Raw genomic sequence first — 19,724 nt, 5'->3', positions numbered from 1 at the left:
CAACCCACTCATTTAACAGAGGAGAAAACTGTACCCCACAGTTGTTAAACAACCCTATCATATGTTTATTACCTCAAAGATGAAAATCTTAAGGGTACTCCTTGAAGAAGAACAGGTAGGTGACTCAGAACCATTATTGCTCTGTCCCAAAGTGCAAAATAGGCTCTTCTGGACTTGTTATCTGGCTATTTTCCTGTTGTTTAATTTCTCAATTGTTTTACACAATTTCAAGTATCTTTGAGATATAGAGTTGAATGTGCTATTTTTGCTGCTTCCCTGCAGGAAAGTCTGTAATGTCATTCAAGCAAGTATCAGTCTTTCTGTAGTTGAATCACTTGAATTTTGGTAGGTTGGGGTGACACTAACGTTTTCTAACTTGTTCCCCTATTGAAATCTATCTGGGGAGCCATTCAACCTTAGTGCAAATCTGAGTTTCTGGTTGATTTCAGAGCCTTTGAATGAAGTCCTGGTGGAACTTAATATCTGATGCCCTGAATTTTTCTTTGTTTGTTTTGCTTCTCTATGGGTTTTAACTGAAAAGTATATGAATCAGTCAGGAAATAGGTAATTGTGATTATCTAGATAACCGAGTAATGTGGAAGATAATTGGGACATGAAAAAAAAGGTGGAAAGGAAATGAAATGATCTCTATTCAACAGCAAAGCCAGGCTCACTTGGCAAACAGTGATGAGAAAATAGTCATAACTCCTTTATCTTAGGTGCCTCCCATCTGCTGGTGATTCTGCTTCGAATCAGCCAGTTCTGCCTTTTTATTTGTGATGCTGGTTGTGTCTTTGTTGTTGTTGTTGTTGAAAGAGTAATCTTCTGGTTGGTTGTTTTTCTGTCAATGTACTTGCTTATACCAACCACTGCTGCCTTAGGTTTCATGCTATTTCAGGGTAGTAAGATAGTGTTTCCTGGAAGCTCATGCTTGTGATGGCAGAAAAAGGTGAGAAAAGGTAGTTTTGTGTGGATTGGTGTTGTGTTGAATGAAAATGCTACTGTCTTCCAGTTAGAGAAGGGCAAGAGGAAGACAGTGAAACATGCCTCTACTCAGTGTCTTGGAGAGAAGTCACCCCTGCTGTCCTCTCAGGATCCAAATCAATTTCTGAGAAAGAACTCGGACTGGTTGACCTGCGTCATGTGCCTGCCTTGGTGATGAGGACAGCTGAGGGAAGTGTTTTATGAATAATTTCATTGGAATCACAGGGATTTTGGGGGGACAAGTTCTTAGAATGGAGGGAGGCAGGACAGACTAAAAAAGCTTCCAGATTTTCCCTGCAGTGACACTGATCTTTGGAGGGTATTCACAGTGGGTATGCCAAAGAAATTTGTTGGATCACTTACAGGATAAGCCAAGGAAATATTGTGGTTTTCTCCAGCTGAGAGACTTTTAGGGCAAAGCATCAGCTCATCTTCTTTATTGAGTAGAAGTAACATTCTTGTAGATTACTTAGAGATCAAGACAATAATTTTTGAAAACTGTACCAGACACACTTTATTTTAAATGATGGCTTTGTTCTCTGTACCTTCACATGAGTTATAGCCAGAAGAGCTGGGTGATCTCCTTTTGGTTTTACAAATAAGACAACAGGCATCCAGAGGCGACGTTTCAGAGGTGGCAAGGGGCAGAGCAAATCCTTGAATACAGGTCTGTGTGACTTTTTGTGTTTTTTCCTCTATGTCCTAGCTGCTTGACGGAGAACTGACAGATGCTGCTATTAATCAAGGTTGAGAACTTGCATACAAATTGAGACGAGAATGCAGAGGAAGCAGCCTCGTGAATCCTGACACAAAAGCTTAAAGGTTTTAAAGACCTCCAATATGTCTTGGCTGTTAGGATCTCTGTTTGTTGCCACAAAATTAGGACCAAAGACCTAACTGCTGGTAGATTTCTAAAACTGTATACTCCCTTGCCAGTAGGATTTATGTTGAGACACTTATTAATACTTTAATTAAACGGCTACTTAGTCACAGGGCTTAATATGTATCTTTTAAAGTACCAGATATTTTTTTCCATATACTTGGTCAACCACGAATGTGTTTGTTCTTCATTAAAAATACATAGAAATGTTTTGTTTCACTTAATTGAAACCATTTGAGGCCATCAAAATTATCTGGGGAGATGTCTTCTAATCTGTGGGTTTAGGCATGGATTAAATGGAAACTAGATATACTGCCTCACACTTTCCCATTTCAAATGTTAAACTGAGGTACTGGTTTAACCCCTGCACCAAGAGACCCTCATGTTGCCCCAAACTGGGGTTTCTATAGTCCAGCCAATGCCAATCAGAATGGCTTTTTCTTTCTCAAAAGTGAGGAAAAGCTTCAGTTGAAAAATTAGAGCTGACTATTTACTTCAACCCTGAATATTCTTTGGAAGGACTGTTGCTGAAGCTCCAATACTCTGGCTACCTGGTGTAAAGAGCTGACTCATTGGCAAAGACCCTGATATTGGGAAAGATTGAAGTCAAAAGCAGGAGAGAGTGGCAGAGGATGAGATGGTTGGATAGCTTCAGTGACTCAATGGACATGAGCTTGAGCAAACTCCAGGAGATAGTGGAGGACAGAGGAGCCTGGCCTGCTACAGTCCATGAGGTCTCAAATAATCAGACATGACTCAGTGACTGAACAACAACAAATTTACTTCTTAGTGGTTTTCAGTAAACAGGGTGAAATAAGCTACCTAAATTTGCTTAGATTTAATATATTACCTCAACATTGAAAGCTCTGATATAAAACTAATGATAACATATCAACTTCCTTTTTTAAAAAATTGTTACTTTATTGGAGGATTATTGCTTTACAATATTATGTTGGTTTCTGCGATACATCAACATGAATCAGCCCACAGGTATACATATGTCCCCTCCCTCTTGAACCTCCCTCCCATCTCCCACCCTGTCCCACCCATCTAGGTTGTCAGAGAACACTGGGTTGAGCTCCCTGTGTCACGCAGCAAATTCCCACTGGCTATCTAGTTGGTTCTTCCAGTCCCTGAATTCTGGCATGGCCTAACTTGGAACACCCATCTGGGGAGAAGCAGCCCTTATCTCTGGCCTGAGACTTTGCTCTACTATACCTGACAGTGTCAGTGGGCTTCTGTTTTCTAGTTACTCTTCAAAAATTTCATTTAAAAAGTGATTTCATTTATTACAAAAAAAAAAAAAAACAAAACAGATTTTTATTTTAGAATAGCTGCTTTACAATGTCGTGTTAGTTTCTGCTGTACAGCAAAATGAGTCAGCCATATGTATATGTATATCCCTTCCCTTTTGAACTTCATTTCCATTCAGGTCTCCACAGTGCGTAGAGTTCCCTGTACCATACAGTGTGCTTCATTAGTTATCTATTTTATACACAGTATCAATAGTGTATGTGTGTCAATCCCAATCTCCCACTTCCTCCCATCCCGTTTTCCCTCTTATCCATATATTTGTTCTTTATGTTTATGTCTCTGTTTCTGCTTTGCAAATAAGATCATCTGTACCATTTTCTAGATTCTACATATATGCATTAATATATGATCTTTGTTTTTCTCTTTCTGACTTGTAATTTCATTTAGACATCTGTTTTCATGTTTAGTTTTTAAAATGTTTCCTTTTTCTCCCAACTGTATCAGTCATGATTATTAACTGTAAATTTAGAATATACACATGAGAAAAGGAAAAAGGAGAAAATAATTCATTTGTAATCTAATCACCAAGAGAAATACTATTGGCTTCTTGATATTTTTCTGTTTTATTTATGCTTATTTGTGTATATGTACTTTAAAATACAGGTTTGCTTGCTAGCTCACTGTATGTGTTACTTGGTGTGACAAAATTATTTTTGCATGTATGCTGTTTGCTAGGCCTTGGATATGGTTTTATTTTTTTTCTCCACAGCAGCAGCAGCAGCAGCAATTTGATATAACAAATATTTCTTCAAGTCTTTAAAAATTCTTTGAAGTATTATTTTTTAAAACTTTTTGTTTTGGGGTATAGCCAGTTAACAGTGTTGTGATAGGTTCAGGTGAACCGCGAGGGCACTCAGCCGTACATATTGAAAGGTTATTTTTGATAGGTATATAATATTCTACTATTTGGATGTGTGCCGTATTTTATTACACTAAGATTATTAAGATTCCAATTTTTTTTATAATAAATAGCACTCCAATAAATACCTTGAACACAAATCTTTGTGCTCATCCCTGATTGTTTTCTTATGACAATTTCCCACAAAATTACAGGAATAAAGGATGTTAATATATGTATAGCTCATTCAAATGTACCCTTCAGCTGCAACCTCCATCTTATTCTATGGTTCTTTATTCCTTAAAGTGATTGGATTGCTTTACAGTGATCCTAAAATAAATGGCATAAAGAAATCTAAAATATGTTTTAGGAAAGATTTTATGCTCCCAAAGACACAAACATTTAATCTCTTAAAGTGACTGTGGTTGAGATATGTATCTTTCTAACAAGGGAAGAAAGATTTCTAAGCTTGTTTACTCAGAAAGTCTGATAAAACAGATCATTAAGAGTGTTGGAATTGTCTTGTTTATGAAAATTTACAGTTAGTTTAAATTGGCCATTAAAAGATCATGTGAACCAGTCACCAAAAGCTTAGAAATGGACAGGTCCAATTCCATTATTGGTTCAATTACAGATTTTTTACACTTAGGCTTAGCATATAAGGCTGATAATTGTGGTGTGATAAGATCACATAGTGCTCAAGTGTATAATAAGCCTTGCTTAGCCGGAGTAGAGAAATATTTACCAGTGTTCTGCTAATGAGCTGTTCATTATATCATTTAATTAGCCAGATTTATTTTAGCTAAGGTTAAATATGTTTAATATATTTAATAGAGGTCTTGAAGTAACATGTGCTGAAATCAATTAGAAGAAATGCAGAAAAATTCCAAGCAGTCTTGCTGTAAAATAATCACCATGCAGATATTATTTTGGTTCATTTCAGAAAAACCAGAAAGATGGTTGGAAGAACATGTACTGAATCGTAATCCATGCCAGAAATAGTATTTTCTATATTACCACCACTTCTTTTGTAGACCACTTTGGAAGAAGATGGTCTAGTCCTCTCCTTTGGAAGGTACTCCTTATTCAGCCTATTCTCGTTGTAGGTGGTGGGCTTACCAAGTGGCTAGATTTGTTGATTTGTATATGAGGCAGAAGTCACATTGAGTCAAAAATTAACTTTGAGAGTCTCTTTGGAAAGCCCCACGTTGGAGGCCCATGCTCTGTCTGTCATGGAGGCCAACACAGCCTATTTTGCCTGCAGAGTTGGAACACATTGCACTTTCTTTGAACATCAGACAGGCAGTTGGCTTGTGTGTGGGGGCTGACGTGTGTGAAAAATGTTTCTTTAAACACCAGAGTCCCACTCAGGTCTGAGGTGTGCACACTGGGAGGAGTTCAGTGGGCTGAGACTGACTGAGGGAGCTGAGGAGGGATGCTGCCTTCTCTTCTCTCCCTCACCCTGGGGCGTGAGGTCATCGGGTGGGTTGGCTGGCTCGTGTGTATATGTCTGCCTCCCTCCTTCGCGTAGGTGTTACTGAATTCTTTTGAGAGAAAGCATGTGTGATGTGACAGCAGTTGCCATGATGCCAGATTTTTACCCATGGAGAAGTTCTTCTGTGAGACCCTCCAGTGATCATGTTGGTTAACACCCACTGTGAAAGCAGAGTAGAAGAGGCAGAACAAAGGAATGTGTTATTTTGAAACTAAGCTATAATAAATGCAATAACTTTCCTTTCTCTACATTCAATGAACAGAGATGTATTGAGAGCCTACTCTGTGCTTGGAGCTAGAGACACAATGGTGACTGTCTCTGCTCTTCTGGAACTTATGGTCTTGGTTAGACTTTGAAGATGTGGCTTTGCCTAGGCAACATGGGGTTGATTAGATCATCACACCTATAAGGACTTAAGTGTGTGGTGTAGAAAATGCTCATTTGGGGTTCTTGGTTTGAGACTATGATGGAAATAGTTTCTCTGAGAGCTATCTGCTATCCACGCTCACATGGGTATTGGTTTATGATAACCAACCTCAGAGGCCAGTTGACCCTCTCGTCTGATGCCAGTGTGGTCTCACTGCATCACCACCTGCCTGGTTTCAAACTCAGCTCAAGTGCTCCCTGATGTGTGGTATCTTCTGCATCCACTGGCACCAGCACCCCCTCATTCCAGTTTCTCAAGTCTCAGGATCTGCGTGCCTGTAATATCTCCTCTGCTTCTCCCAAAGTGATGGCAGTAGATTGTGTGTGTGTGTGTGTCTATATGTATGACAGACAGACAGACTCAACAAAGTGCATTCCTGTGCATGAGAATTGACTTATGATTCCCAATCCTTCATCATTAGAGTGATGGTTGCAAATCTGGAGAAGATGGCAAAGTGTCGGGTCCCCATCGTGTGTGTTCCTTTGCCTCTCTTGGCCATGACAGTTGACGTTTTGTGGGGCTTCCTTGTGCTGTGTCATCTCTTGCTTGCTGTCTCTCACATTCCCTCTTGTCTGGGTTATGGTTTATAACCTCCTGCCTTTCTTACTTAACACCCCAACTCTCCAAAGTTGGTAAACAGGGAGAATCTTGTGGTGGGGTGGGGCAGCAGGACAGTGTGGCCCTGACTTGGTCCAAAATTGTGTTCCTCGATATGGATGCCAGGATGGATGCCTCAAATATGCCAGCATCCACACAATCCACGGGATTGATGTGATTTATCTTCCCAGGCAGTTAACTTTTTTTGTCAGTCACCTAAAAACATTATTTTATTCTTTTACAGTGAAACTAATGTAGATATCAAGGTGTAGACTGCAAAATTTACAGGAAGTGTAAGTTAAATTATTTTTGAGGCAGCCACCCAGAGGGACACTTTCACCCTTGTCTTCTGTTACACGGACTTTGGAGGAAGAGTTGAAACAGGCCTGGTTGAACTCTGGCTCCTCGGTACGGTTTTCTGAGAGGTAGGAAGGGCGCAGTGCACGTTGCATGCCTTCTTCCTCGCTGCCCCCTGCTTCCGCCAGTAGCCCCCCTGTGTTATTGGTCACCCTGGAGGCACTCTGTACCACTTGTCACCCCTTGTGTGTACCTCCCCGGGCCGCCAGCATGGTGGGCATTAATCCTGGGTTTCCTTGGGCCTGCTCGAAGGGCAGAGCCTGTGGTTTGTCAGAATCCTGGGGGTGAATAGTCCAGTTATGAGAAATGTGAAGAGTGGTGGAAATGGTTGTGGCCTGCTTCATGGCATCAGAGTGGACAACATAGGCTTCCCTTCGTGAAGGGACCAGCATTCCCCTGGCCTGACATCCTGTTTTGGCATACAGGTGTGCAGTGGAGCCTCCAGAATGTGACGGGGTGTCTGGAGTCCTAGGTGAACCCACGGAGGGAGCAGTTCAGGATTAGCTCATAGGCTACAACACAGACCCGAGCAGGTTCCACCCTGGGTGCTTTGTGCTGCATCAGAGGCCGCAGGAGGACATTTGTCCCTCACACGTTTCACTCTTCTCTGCGCAGAGCTGAGACCATGCTCAGCTTCAGTTTCTGACCTCCTTTGAAGCTGCATCTCTCCATGCAGGAGGAATGACATCTGAGCCAAAGGAAGCCGATACATGACATTTTAGTCCACCTAGCCCCAGCGCCCTAATCTCTCCAAGTTAAGATGTTCCAACAGGTGGGGCCGTCTCTTTTAAGACCTAGCTTCTAAGAGTAGAATTTGTTTCCTTCTTAATCTCTGGAGGAGGGTGATGCAGTAGGATAGGCATCAGCCTTAAGGAACATTTCCGAGGGTGCCAAGTGTGTCTTTGATGCCTTTCCAAAGGAGGCAGCTCAGCGTGGTGAGGAGGGCACCAGTGTTGGGACCACACAGATCCAGATTTGGGTCCTGCCTTAGTCCTTCGCTACCCTTCTATCGTTGATCAGGTTACTTTAAATTTCAGAGCCTCGTTTAGTTCATCTGTAAAAGGACGGTGTTAATAATAACTCCCTGTTGGTGGTAAAGAGGAAGCAAAAGTGCTTGGCATGTAGTAACTCATCAAAAAATGTGCCTCACGGATGTTCTCCAGTCCCCAAGCCCAGTGTTCAGTCCAGGGCGGCCCTTCTCAGGAGGCTCCAAATCACATTTACTTTCTTTCCTTGTCTCTGTTGGAAACACCTATCCTGCCTTTGCTGCTGTCTTTGTTCAGGAGTCAGAAGAAAAGAAAAACTAATTCTCCATAAGATGTGACTAAGTGATAACCTTCTAACTCAGAGGTGATTTCAGCCTAAAGGGGAAACTTTTAACTTAAGGGAATTTCTGTAACTAAGAGAAGTCTTTCCGGCAGTAGGAACGGGTTCCCGTGGTTTCTGAACAGTTTCCTGCTTCGCCCATGGCCCCCCAGGTGAGGCCCCAAAGTGCCCTCTCTCCCCAGCAACCCTCACCTTGTAGATGCAGCCCTGTTTTCACTCCCTCTTGAACTGAAATTCTTGCTCTGATTCTTTGTTCTGCTTCCTAGGCATCTTGGGCTGTGTGCTGAGGCAACTTGCTTGTCTGTTCATCTTTCTAAAATCAGAAGCAACGTTTAGTGCTTAACTCTTCCTAGCTTTTCATGGTGATTTCTATAAAGTATTCCAGTTCTTAGAGGAAAGTAAAAATAGTTAAATAAAAGAACTTTTCATCTTCGTCTGTATCCACTGGATTGTCTAGCTTTCTCTAAAATCAGAGTGGCGAATAGATCAACTGTTCTTGATTGCTAGTCTTTGCCTGGAGTACTTCAGTTGTTGAGAAAGTTTCTGAAGGTCTGTTTGAGATTGAAAAACATGTCATGCTTGATTAGTGATGTCTACACAGGTACAGGAAGAGAAGTGCAGTGCTGACTACATTATTTGTCATGCCTTTCTCCAACCCTCTAGCCTTTAGTCACTTCGTCATTTCTCTCTTTATTTGCTCTCCCACTTGAGAGCAGTCAGTGCTGGAGCTGGACTCCAGCAAGGGTATCGAAGAAGGTTTTCAGGCCAGGTTACTCTGGTCAGTGATTTAGCAGGGCTAAAGCATGACGCCAACTAAAACTCATTTTCTGTAGATTTCATAATTATCCTTTTCTTGGGGTCCATTCACATGAATGATTAAGAATTCTTACAAAGTCAGGGTTTTGAATCCTGGAGTGCCTAAACAGCATCAGGATTTGGTCCACTCAGAGAACTACTCAGAACATCTTGCCTTTTCATCTTTAAAGAACTATGAGCATGTGAACTGTAGGCAAGGAAATGAATTGCATTCATGAATCACTTGAACAGCACAAAGCAAACCAGAGAGCTGTCTCTACTAGTACTGGCTGTTGTATCCACTTTGCCTTTGTTCTAAATGCCTATTTTCCAGATAGCCTAATGGATGAATCACACTATGTTCTGAGAGAAGCTGAAAAACATCCTGGAGAAAATGGGTCATTTACATGGGGTTTCGGGTTATTCTTCTCCAAGGTTACCATTAGAACCCATTTGAAAGCACTAAAATGAAAGCCGTTCTTGAAAAATAGGCGCACGGTGTGTGGCATGGTTTAGCTTTGTCTGCTCACCTCTCCCACTGGGAAACTGAACTAGTCTTCAGATGTCGAAGGTTGAAGGGCTAACAGCTCTTTGCTCAAGTGTTGTTCATCCTCTGTTCTTCCCCAGTGTGGGAGGAGAGTTGGGGTTAGATACGCAGATAAAATTTTCAGTGAATTTAGGGGAAACTGGCCAGCTCTCTCCGACCTCCATTTGGTTCTGTACTGTTGATGTGTGTGTGGGGTGGTTATTGGTATCGAGTGTTCTCCACTAGGGCACCTGAAGGCAGGTTTATGTCATACCTTGGTTTTGAGGCTCTTCTGTGGAGTTAGGTAGAAAATATCTAAAATGTTTAACAAATCTTGAGCATCTCTTTGAACATCCAGAGTAAAATAAAATATATTTAGAAAGTTTGAGGGAAGCAATTTTTTTTTTTAAGTTCATCAATACTATTCAAGACTACTATACAACCATAACCCAATAATAGCAACAAAAGCTCCCATCACCATTTGGCATCTCCTCTTCTTCTTTCCTTGTTGTATAATATATAAAAGGGGGAGGAGGACTTTAAATTTTACTTTTAGAAATCTGATATATTTTTTATAAGCTGATTCTCTTTGGAGGCTGGCCCATAAGTACTCAGGGAATTTATATCTTGTCTTCATTTCTATTTTTCTCTAATTTGCCAAATGCAAAGATTAGGATTATTGAACCATTTGGGACATGAGTTCTTTCTTTCTGTAGCATTCCTGGGAAAGCAGATTTTGACTCAGTACTACAAACCAGTAGTAATATGCCTCCCTTGGCTGGTGGACCAAGGAAAAGTGTACAACACAGCCATGAAAGATCATCATGGTGAAAGAAGAAATTACAAGAGGGCTTCCTCAGTGACTTGATTTCAGTGCAAACTACTTGAGTTGGTGTTTAAAAAAAGGAAAGGGGAAAGAACACATTTGTTTGTTAAGGTATTGTTTTTCTTGCTTGCCATTGAGATGCTAGGATGATAAAAGATCAGAGGAGACATCTGAGAAGTCAAAGAGAAACTAAAATCACCTCTAAAAGAGAAGCAGCTTAATGTGCTATCCACAAGGACAGCTGTTTAATCAAGGGTCATTCTTATACTGGAATCAAGTAAAGGAATGAAAAGAATGTCGTGGCTGTGACTTAAACCACAAGGACTCTCTGGTATAATAGGAACATCCTGGTTTCATGGGTGACCCAGCATGGAGACTGAAGGGTTATTCAGGACCTGGAATGTGCAGACTTCTGGAGACAGTGGATCAGAGCCCTGAGAGTCCCCTTCAGATCTGCAAGGCCCTGAGCAGGGAGACCCTTCAGAACCCACCACTCCTCAACAAAGTTGTGACTCTCTGGCTGCTTGTTCTGTGGTCTGTTTTTGGATAAGTCCAAACTTGTTCCCAGACCACCTGGTATCTATCCTGAATACAGCAAGAAGGGTTTTCATTTAATTTAGTATGAGACCACATTTAGTAAATTGTTAATAATTCTTCTAATTTATTAATTTAAACATGACATACCCATTTTTTAAGCCAATCACTTCTGTTTAAGGAAAAATGTATTAAAATGGAGGTAAACTCTTTTTACTTTGCATGAATGAAATATACCAAGAGTAGGCAGTCTGCTTTATATCCTCACATATGAATATTAGAAACATAATGCTGGAGAGTACAGGGCTACTGTGGATATAATTTTTCAGATTTATCTTACCGGACTCTTATACTTAATGATTCTTTTGGAATTGATGATGGAGGAGGGAGGAGCCAGCCCCCTAATGTCCTTTAACTATGATATAATTATTGATAGCATAATCAATCAGTATACTTTTGGTATATTATTTAGTGATTTTAAAAACACTTCTACAAACATCCTCTGCCCAGCAGAAAGTGAACTGCATGACAGCAAGACTGTGTTTGTTTTTGCGCATTCTTGTATGTCTAGGTCTGGCAGAGTGGCCAGTACATAGCCCGGCTCCATAAGATTATTTACAGAGAGAAAGGAAGAGGGAAAGGAGGGAGGGAGGGAGGCAGGGAGGAAGGGGCACAAATCATCTCTCTGCTTCATAGCATCCTCTCTGCCATCATCTTGGTGAGGATAACCACCCTTCAGCTGAAATTACTGCCTTATCCCACCATGTGGTCCCCTTGCTTCTGGTCAGTCCTGCCCTGCCAATCCATTTCCACACCTCAGCCAGTCTGATCTTTGTAAGATGGGATTCTGAATACATCACTCCTTTGCGGTAAACCTAAACCCTTTCTGTTTCCCTGAGGATACATGGTAAAGTCTTAGCATGGCACGTGAGTGCTTGGGGCTCTACCCTGCCCACTTGGCCAGTCCCACATCCTGCCACTCCTCTCCTTGCATCCCTTGTTCCGGCCACTCTGAACTGCCCGCATTTCCCCGTGCCTGCTAGGCTCCCACTGGCCTCTGTGCCTCTGCGGGTGTTGCACCCTCAGCCTGGACTTCCTTTTCTCTTTTCACCTTAGGACCCTGGGTTTGATGTTACCTCCTCCTGGAAGCCTTCCCTGATAACTAAGGGCTGAGTTGGGTGCCCCTCCTGTCTGACTCCCTAGTTCTCACTGTGATGTAATTACTTACTTTTCTGCCTCACTAGATTCCAAAATTTCCTGAGGCTGGGGACTGTGTCTTAATCACTACTGAATCTCCTCTGCCTGGCATGTTGCCTAGCTCCTCAGGGGCATTTGAGAGATGTTAGTTGAGCTGGTGGAAGAGGGCATTGTGGTGGAGTTGAACCAGCATGTGATTCAGAGCCAGAAAAATCTTCCCAGTATCTGGCAGTTAACTAGGGTCATACTCAAACACCCCTAGCCTTAGTTTCTCTCTGGGAAATGGAATGGAGGACATCATGGCTTTTGATGTCCAGCAATTGTGAAAATTCCGTGAGATGACATAAGAAAGCATTTAGCACAGAGCCTGCTCTCTAACGAGCTCCAGTAAGTTGTTCTTCCTTCCTTCCATCCCTCCTCGCCTTCTTTGCCACCTAGGTCAAGCCATGGATTAAAGTCATAGAATTCCTGCATCAAAGTCAGGTTCATGGTGGTGGTTCTAAATTATCTGCTAGGCAGCTGAGACGCTTTTTAAAAATACACAGTCCTGGGCCTCACCTCATGGTTCTGGAAAGGGGTCCAGGAATCTGTATTTTTTTTTTTTTTTCTTCAGATTTCTGATGCTCAGCCCTGATTGGGAACCTTTGACCCTCGTCCAGCTTCTCACCCATAGCAGGAATCCCATTTCCTTAGCCCTTGCTGAAACCCTCAGGGATGTGCAGCTTGCTGCATTTTGGAGCTCTGTTTACTGTTAGACAGCTCCTGTAATGTTAGAAACCCTTCCTTATCTACTGGGCCTAATTCTGCTTCCAAATTCTGCCTTCAGTTCTGATTCTGCCTTCTAGAGACTTATGGATTAAGTTCACGTACCTTCACATAGCCATTCTTCAGACGCTTGAAGTCACTACTGTGTCCTTTCAAAGGTTTTCTTTTCCAGGCTAAACATTCCTGTTCCTATAAACTGGAGTTTGCTGACTGGCGCCTGTGGGCTTCATCCGGTCCACAGATGTGTTTTGTTTGGCTTGGGGTGTTTGAAAAAATATTGAATTAAGTTGCCAGCATTTAAAAACCAGGGCATTTTGCTGAAAGTCTGGCGCTCCAGAATCTCTTGAAAACTCAAAAGATCTGGAGCCACAATTCCAGCTTTGGAGGGGACGTAGATTCTCCAGATTGTTGAAGTCTCGAACCCTCCATAATTTTGTCTTGCCCCCACTAATGAAATCATTATATCATGCGTGTTTTACACCTTTCATTCCTCCTGTTACCTTTTCGTATCTGTACTTTAGAGAGTCAAGCTGTCTCATCTTTTTAAATAGTTCTTTAATTTATGATTATAAGAGGAATATTTAACAGTAATTTAATGATATTTAATAATAAAAATAATACATTAGAAAATGTGGACATTACAGAAGAATGTAAGACAGAAAATATATCTCTCAATACCCTGTTTGACATTTTCATGTTTCCTTCCAGTGCTTATTTTTCTGTGCGTGTTTATATATTGAGAAGCTGGGATCACACTAGAAGTATTTTCATAGGCTTCTTTTCCCATGTTTTCCACTCTCATTATTAATGTACCTCAAAAGATAAATTTTAATAATGAAAATATTCTTTTTTATGTATTGTGCATTTTTCTTGGTTGTGGTAAAGCACACACACTATGAATAAAATTTACCATTTGAACCATTTTCATTAGGCCACACCATGTGGCTTATGGGATTTCACTTCCCCAACTAGGGACTGAACACGGCCCATGGCAGTGAAAGCCCAGAAACCTAACTACTAGGTCACCAGCGAGCAGTTCAGTGGCATTTTGTGCATTTATGATGTTGTGCAGCTATCCCCACAGCCTCGTTCCAGATCATTTCCATTGCCCCAAAAGAAAACTCCATCTCCATCAAGCAGTCACTTCCCCTCTCTCTTCTCACAGTCCCTGGCAACCACTGATCTGCATATTGTCGCTATGAATTTGCTTAATCTGGATGTTTCCTATAAATTGAATCCTTTAACATGTGCCCTTTTTGTGACCTTTGTCTTTATTCACTTAGCATAATGTTTTCAAGGTTTGTCCACGTTGTAGCGTCTGTCACTGTACGTCATTCCTTTCTTACAGTTGAATAATATTCAATTTTATGACTATGCTACAGTTTGCCTCTCTGCTAATCAGCTGTTGGACATTGGGTTGTTTCCACCTTTTGGAACATTTGTGTACAAGTTTTTGTTTGAACCAGTTCTTCTGAGTATATACCCTGGAGTGGGCTTTGTGGGTCATATAGGAATTCTAGGCTTACCTTATTGAGGAACCTCCAGATTGTTTTCCAGAGTGGCTACCCCATTTCATACCCCCATAAGCCATGTTCCAGTTTCTCCAGATTGTCACCAACACTTTGTATTTGTTTTGTTTTGTTTTATCCATCCCTAGTGTATTTGAAGTGGTGTCTCACTGTGGTTTTGATTTTGCAAATCAAAAGTCATCATTTCTCTGATGACTAATGATGTTTAACATCTTTTTGTGTGCCTGGTGCCTATTTCTGTATCTTTTTTTGGCTTTGTGTATTTTAGCTTATTTAATCATTTCCTAAGCTTTTATACTGTTTCCTTTCTAATTTTTACAATCATGAATACTGGTATGAACATCTCTCTATAAAAAGTGTAAGCATACTTACCTAGTTATTTCTCTGGAGAAGGGAATGGCTACCCATTCCAGTATTCTTGTCTGGAAAATTCCGTGGACGGAAGGAACCTGATGGACTATAGTCCGTGGGGTCACAAATGGGACACTACTGAGGGACTTCCACTTTTCTCTAGTTATTTCTATAGGATGGTTTCCTTGAAGTGGACTATGGGGTCAAAAGTATACTGTTTCTAAGGTACCGATATGAAGGATCAGATTCAGTAAATATATGTTTGAGGAAACATGTATTTACATGTAGGTTGCCTGGGAAGTCTTTTCAAGTGCCTTTGCTAGAATTTCCATTTCTGACTTATTGCATCAGGTCCAATGGGGTGGGACCCACTTCTCCAGGAGATTCTGATCTGCAACCCAGCTATGAATCATTAGCCAAATTTCTTCTGTACCCATAATGCAGGTTTTCAAAAATAAAAGAAGCCCTGAGAACTGCACACTGTTGATTGTCCCAATCCTCTGACCAGTTCCAAGCAGACAGGTCCTGCTAGTTCCCTTGCTGTGAGCAACATGGTCTATGGCAAAGTGGGCTTACCATCACCTGGATCCTTCAGTGGATTTTTTTCCCTCGTAAAATCTGGTCTTCCCTTTCTTGTTCTTGAAGAGTTGACTGTTTCGAACCCGCCCTTGGTGGGGAGGAAACCGAGGTTTCTGTTAGCTTTGTGACTTGCCCTAGTTTTATTATACCTGCTCACTAGGGCCAGAGCAAAACCAGGCCTCTGACCTCTCAGATAATTTTTCTACCTCCTTCAGTGGCCTCATTTCAACATTTTTGATCAGTCATGATTCAAGAAGCCAAATGTAATCATATATGCCAAATATACTCAGACTCTCTGAAACAGGGACAGGCCTCAACATGTCCGGGCAGGCCATGTCCATCACAGGAGACCCGGGTTTTATTGCCTGTGGCCAAGCTCAGTTCTATCCCTGGGAGGAGGAAGGGCAGCCAAAAGTCCTCATTTGGGACAATGGGACTCTGATCTCTAAAGAAATATGATTATATGGTGCATTTTAAACCACTGCAGTGTAGTGTGGTAACTGGGTAACAGTTGCTAAGAGTTTTGATGTTAGATGTGTAGGGCAGGTTCCCAAATCTAGGTTTAACTTGCAAAGACACTCGTGAGGTCTTCATATGAGTCAGTTCAGTTCAGTCACTCAGTCATGTCCGACTCTTTGCGACCCCATGAATTGCAGCACTCCAGGCCTCCCTGTCCATCACCAACTCCCAGAGTTCACTCAAACTCATGTCCATCGAGATGGTGATGCCATCCGGCCATCTCATCCTCTGTCATCCCCTTCTCCTCCTGCCCTCAATCCCTCCCAGCATCAGAGTCTTTTCCCATGAGTCAACTCTTTGCCTGAGGTGGCCAAAGTACTGGAGTTTCAGCTTTAGCATCATTCTTTTCAAAGAAATCCCAGGGCTGATCTTCAGAATGGACTGGTTGGATCTCCTTGCAGTCCAAGGGACTCTCAAGAGTCTTCTCCAACACCACAGTTCAAAAGCATCAATTCTTCAGCATTCAGCTTTCTTCACAGTCCAACTCTCACATCCATAATGGCTACTGGAAAAACCATAGCCTTGACTAGATGAACCTTTGTTGGCAAAGTAATGTCTCTGCTTTTGAATATGCCATCTAGGTTGGTCCTAACTTTCCTTCCAAGGAGTAAGCGTCTTTTAATTTCATGGCTGCAGTCACCATCTGCAGTGATTTTGGAGCCCCCCAAAATAAAGTCTGACATTGTTTCCATTGTTTCCCCATCTATTTGCCATGAAGTGATGGGACCGGATGCCATGATCCTCATTTTCTGAATGTTGAGCTTTAAGCCAACTTTTTCACTTTCCACTTTCACTTTCATCAAGAGGCTTTTTAGTTCCTCTTCACTTTCTGCCATAAGGGTGGTGTCATCTGCCTATCTGAGGTTATTGATATTTCTCCCAGCAATCTTGATTCCAGCTTGTGCTTCTTCCAGCCCAGCGTTTCTCATGATGTACTCTGCATAGAAGTTGAATAAGCAGGGTGACAATATACAGCCTTGACGTACTCCTTTTCCTATTTGGAGCCAGTCTGTTGTTCCATGTCCAGTTCTAACTGTTGCTTCCTGACCTTTTTCAAGAGGCAGATCAGGTGGTCTGGTATTCCCATCAGTTTCAGAATTTTCCACAGTTTATTGTGATCCACACAGTCAAAGGCTTAAAGCTAATTTCAGGGAGAGTGTTGGTGAGGAAAAGGGTATGTGGAGCCAACAAGACAGGTACCACCTCCGTTATCGTTGGTCCAGCCATAGGAAGCATCAGGACACTGGCTGCCTTCCTGGCACCCAGTCTCAGACCTCAGTTGCCTTTGTGGTTGTGCTGGTACAGTGGAGGTCAAGGGCTTCTTTTTTTTTTTCTTCTTACTACTGTAAAGTATAAATCAGTTCAGTTGCTCAGTCATGTCCAACTCTTTGCAACCCCATGGACTGCAGCACGCCAGGCCTCCCTGTTCATCACCAACACCCAGAGTCTATTCAAACTCATGTCCATTGAGTCAGTGATGCCATCCAACCATCTCATCCTCTGTCGTCCCCTTCTGCTCACACCTTCAATCTTTCCCAGCATCAGGGTCTTTTCAAATGAGTCAGTTCTTCATATCAGGTGGCCAAAGTATTGGAGTTTCAGCTTCAACAAGCAAATTAGGTTTTATTTAAACTCAGTAATTCCCTCTCCTTATGAAAAGCCCTTATTTTCTGCACTGTGCCTGTCAAGATTATGTCTTTCAACTTGGCATTCAAGTAAACATCCTGAGAGTAAATCTTGTTTTCCTAAAGTTTAAAAAATATGTGGAAAGCTAATTGTAGACTGGGAAGGATAGTGAAAAGAAAAAGAAAAGCATAAATTTCCCCGGGATTCTAACTTTTAAAAATTACATGCAACTTTTAAATCTCAAGGCTCTGAGATAAAAGGCACATTAATTTACTTATGCTGAATTCATTTTCAGAACTTTGTCACAGAGCCACTTATATTTAGTATCAAGGCATAATATATATCCAGCATACACAGGGAACTCTCAAATCTTAGTTACCAATATGATAAAATTTAAAACATGGTATTAAATGTGCTCTATATTTAGATGAACTTGGTAAGTTACAAACATAGTTTGGCAACATAGGGTCAAAGACTAACAATGTAGTAGTCAGTTTATCAGTAACATTTTAAACAGTTTTTTATTCTCAAATTCAGTTTTTTGGTTAAATTACAGTCGCTGAAACATCCTTTTTTCTTTCCTCCATGTTATACGTATTCTTTCCCAGATGGACAGAAGCAGTTTAAACAACTACTATTATTTACAGGGCTTAGAACAAGGTGGGATGTGTGTGTGCATGCAGGGCTGGTCAGGGGTGTGTGGAGGACAGGGAGAGAAGACATCTGGGGAGTATTTTCAAGCTCCCACTGGCTGGAAGTAGTGCATTTGATTCCCTGTGAGTGTAGTGCTCAGTGGCAGCTAAACTTGGGATTCTTTATACCTTAAGCCGAGGCTGGATGGGAGTGGAGGAGTGGGAGAGGGCGTGTTTGGAAATGCTGTGACCTAGAGAAGGGCCTGCTTTGTGTCACTCTCCTGAACATATTCGTGGCTCAAGTCTATGCTGTACCCTGGCTTATTTGAAATACAATTTCTTTTTCTCCATTGATTTAAACTGTTCTTGAGTCTTGATCAAAGTACTGCCTCCTCCACAGACACCTCCTTGACTTCTTAGTCTTTCCTGTTTCCCCCTTTTCTGAATCAGAGAAGCTTCTTAGAATATTAGGGTTAGAGGGACTTCTGAGCTATCATCGTGCTGGAGGAAAACCCGGCATTCCCATGTATCAAGTTTGTAGAACGTGGCTCAGTCCAGTCTTAAAACAGTTTAATTGTTTGGTGTGGGTTTGGCTTACTTCCCCAGCTGTATTTGGTACTCTCTGAGGAAGGGACTATGTCACACACTTCTTTTGCATATTTCATAAACCTATAGCCTGTAGTTGTTGTTCAGTCACTAAGTCATGTCTGACTCTTGCAAACCCATGGATTGCACCATGGCAGGCTTCCCTGTCCTTCATTATCTCTTGGAGTTTGCTCAACTCATGTCCATTGAGTTGGTGATGCCATCCAACCATTTCATCCTCTGTTGCAGTCTTCTCAGGCCCTCAGTCTTTCCCAGCAACAGTGTCTTTTCCAATGAGTTGGCTCTTCATATCAGGTGGCCAAAATATTGGAGCTTCAGCATCAGTCCTTCCAATGAATATTCAGAGTTGATTTCCTTTAGGCTTGACTGGTTTGATCTCCTTGCTGTTCTTGGAACTTTCAAGAGTCTTCTCCAGCACCACAATTTGAAAGCATCAATTCTTCGACACTCTTTATGGTCCAACTCTCACATCATACATGACTACTGGAAAAACCACAGCTTTGACTATAGGGACCTTTGTTGGCAAACTGATGTCTCTGCTTTTTAATATGCTATCTAGGTTTGTCATGGCTTTTCTTCCAAGGAGCAAGTGTCTTTTAATTTCATGGCTGCAGTCAACATCTGCAATAATTTTGGAGCCCAGGAAAATAAAATCTGTCACTATTTCCACTTTTTTCCGCATCTATTTGCCATGAAGTCATGGGACCGGATGCCATGATCTTAGTTTTTTGAATGGTTTTAAGCCAGCTTTTTCACCCTCCTCTTTCACCCTCATGAAAATGCTCTTTAGTTACTCTTCACTTCCTGCCATTAGAGTAGTATCATCTGCATACCTGAGATTGTTGATACTTATCCCAGCAATCTTGATTCCAGCTTGTAATTCATCCAGCCTGCATTTCTCATGATGTACTCTGCATAGAAGTTAAATGAACAGGGTGACGATATACAGCCTTGATGTACTGCTTTACCAATTTTGAACCAATCAGTTGTTCCATGTCCGAATCTCACAATATGCTTCTTG

At 41.6% G+C, this 19,724-nt stretch overlaps 1 protein-coding gene across 14 annotated transcripts in view; it reads left to right on the top strand.

Annotated features, from left to right (window-relative positions):
* The window catches only part of ANKRD44 (ankyrin repeat domain 44), a 320,547-nt gene that overhangs the window by 91,519 nt on the left and 209,304 nt on the right, over positions 1–19,724 (top strand). For 5 of the 14 annotated variants that reach the window (XM_070769764.1, XM_070769768.1, XM_070769754.1 and 2 more), the window contains one exon: positions 1,691–1,806. The exons of the other annotated variants lie outside the window; for them this stretch is intronic. The gene's annotated coding sequence lies outside the window, so the exon portion shown is untranslated. The remainder of the gene's footprint in view (positions 1–1,690; positions 1,807–19,724) is intronic. 14 annotated transcript variants of the gene reach the window in all.

Source organism: Bos indicus, chromosome 2, assembly GCF_029378745.1.
Source record: "Bos indicus isolate NIAB-ARS_2022 breed Sahiwal x Tharparkar chromosome 2, NIAB-ARS_B.indTharparkar_mat_pri_1.0, whole genome shotgun sequence".
NCBI classification, from domain to species: Eukaryota; Metazoa; Chordata; class Mammalia; order Artiodactyla; family Bovidae; genus Bos; species Bos indicus.
This window is presented reverse-complemented; position numbering and strand designations above follow the sequence as displayed.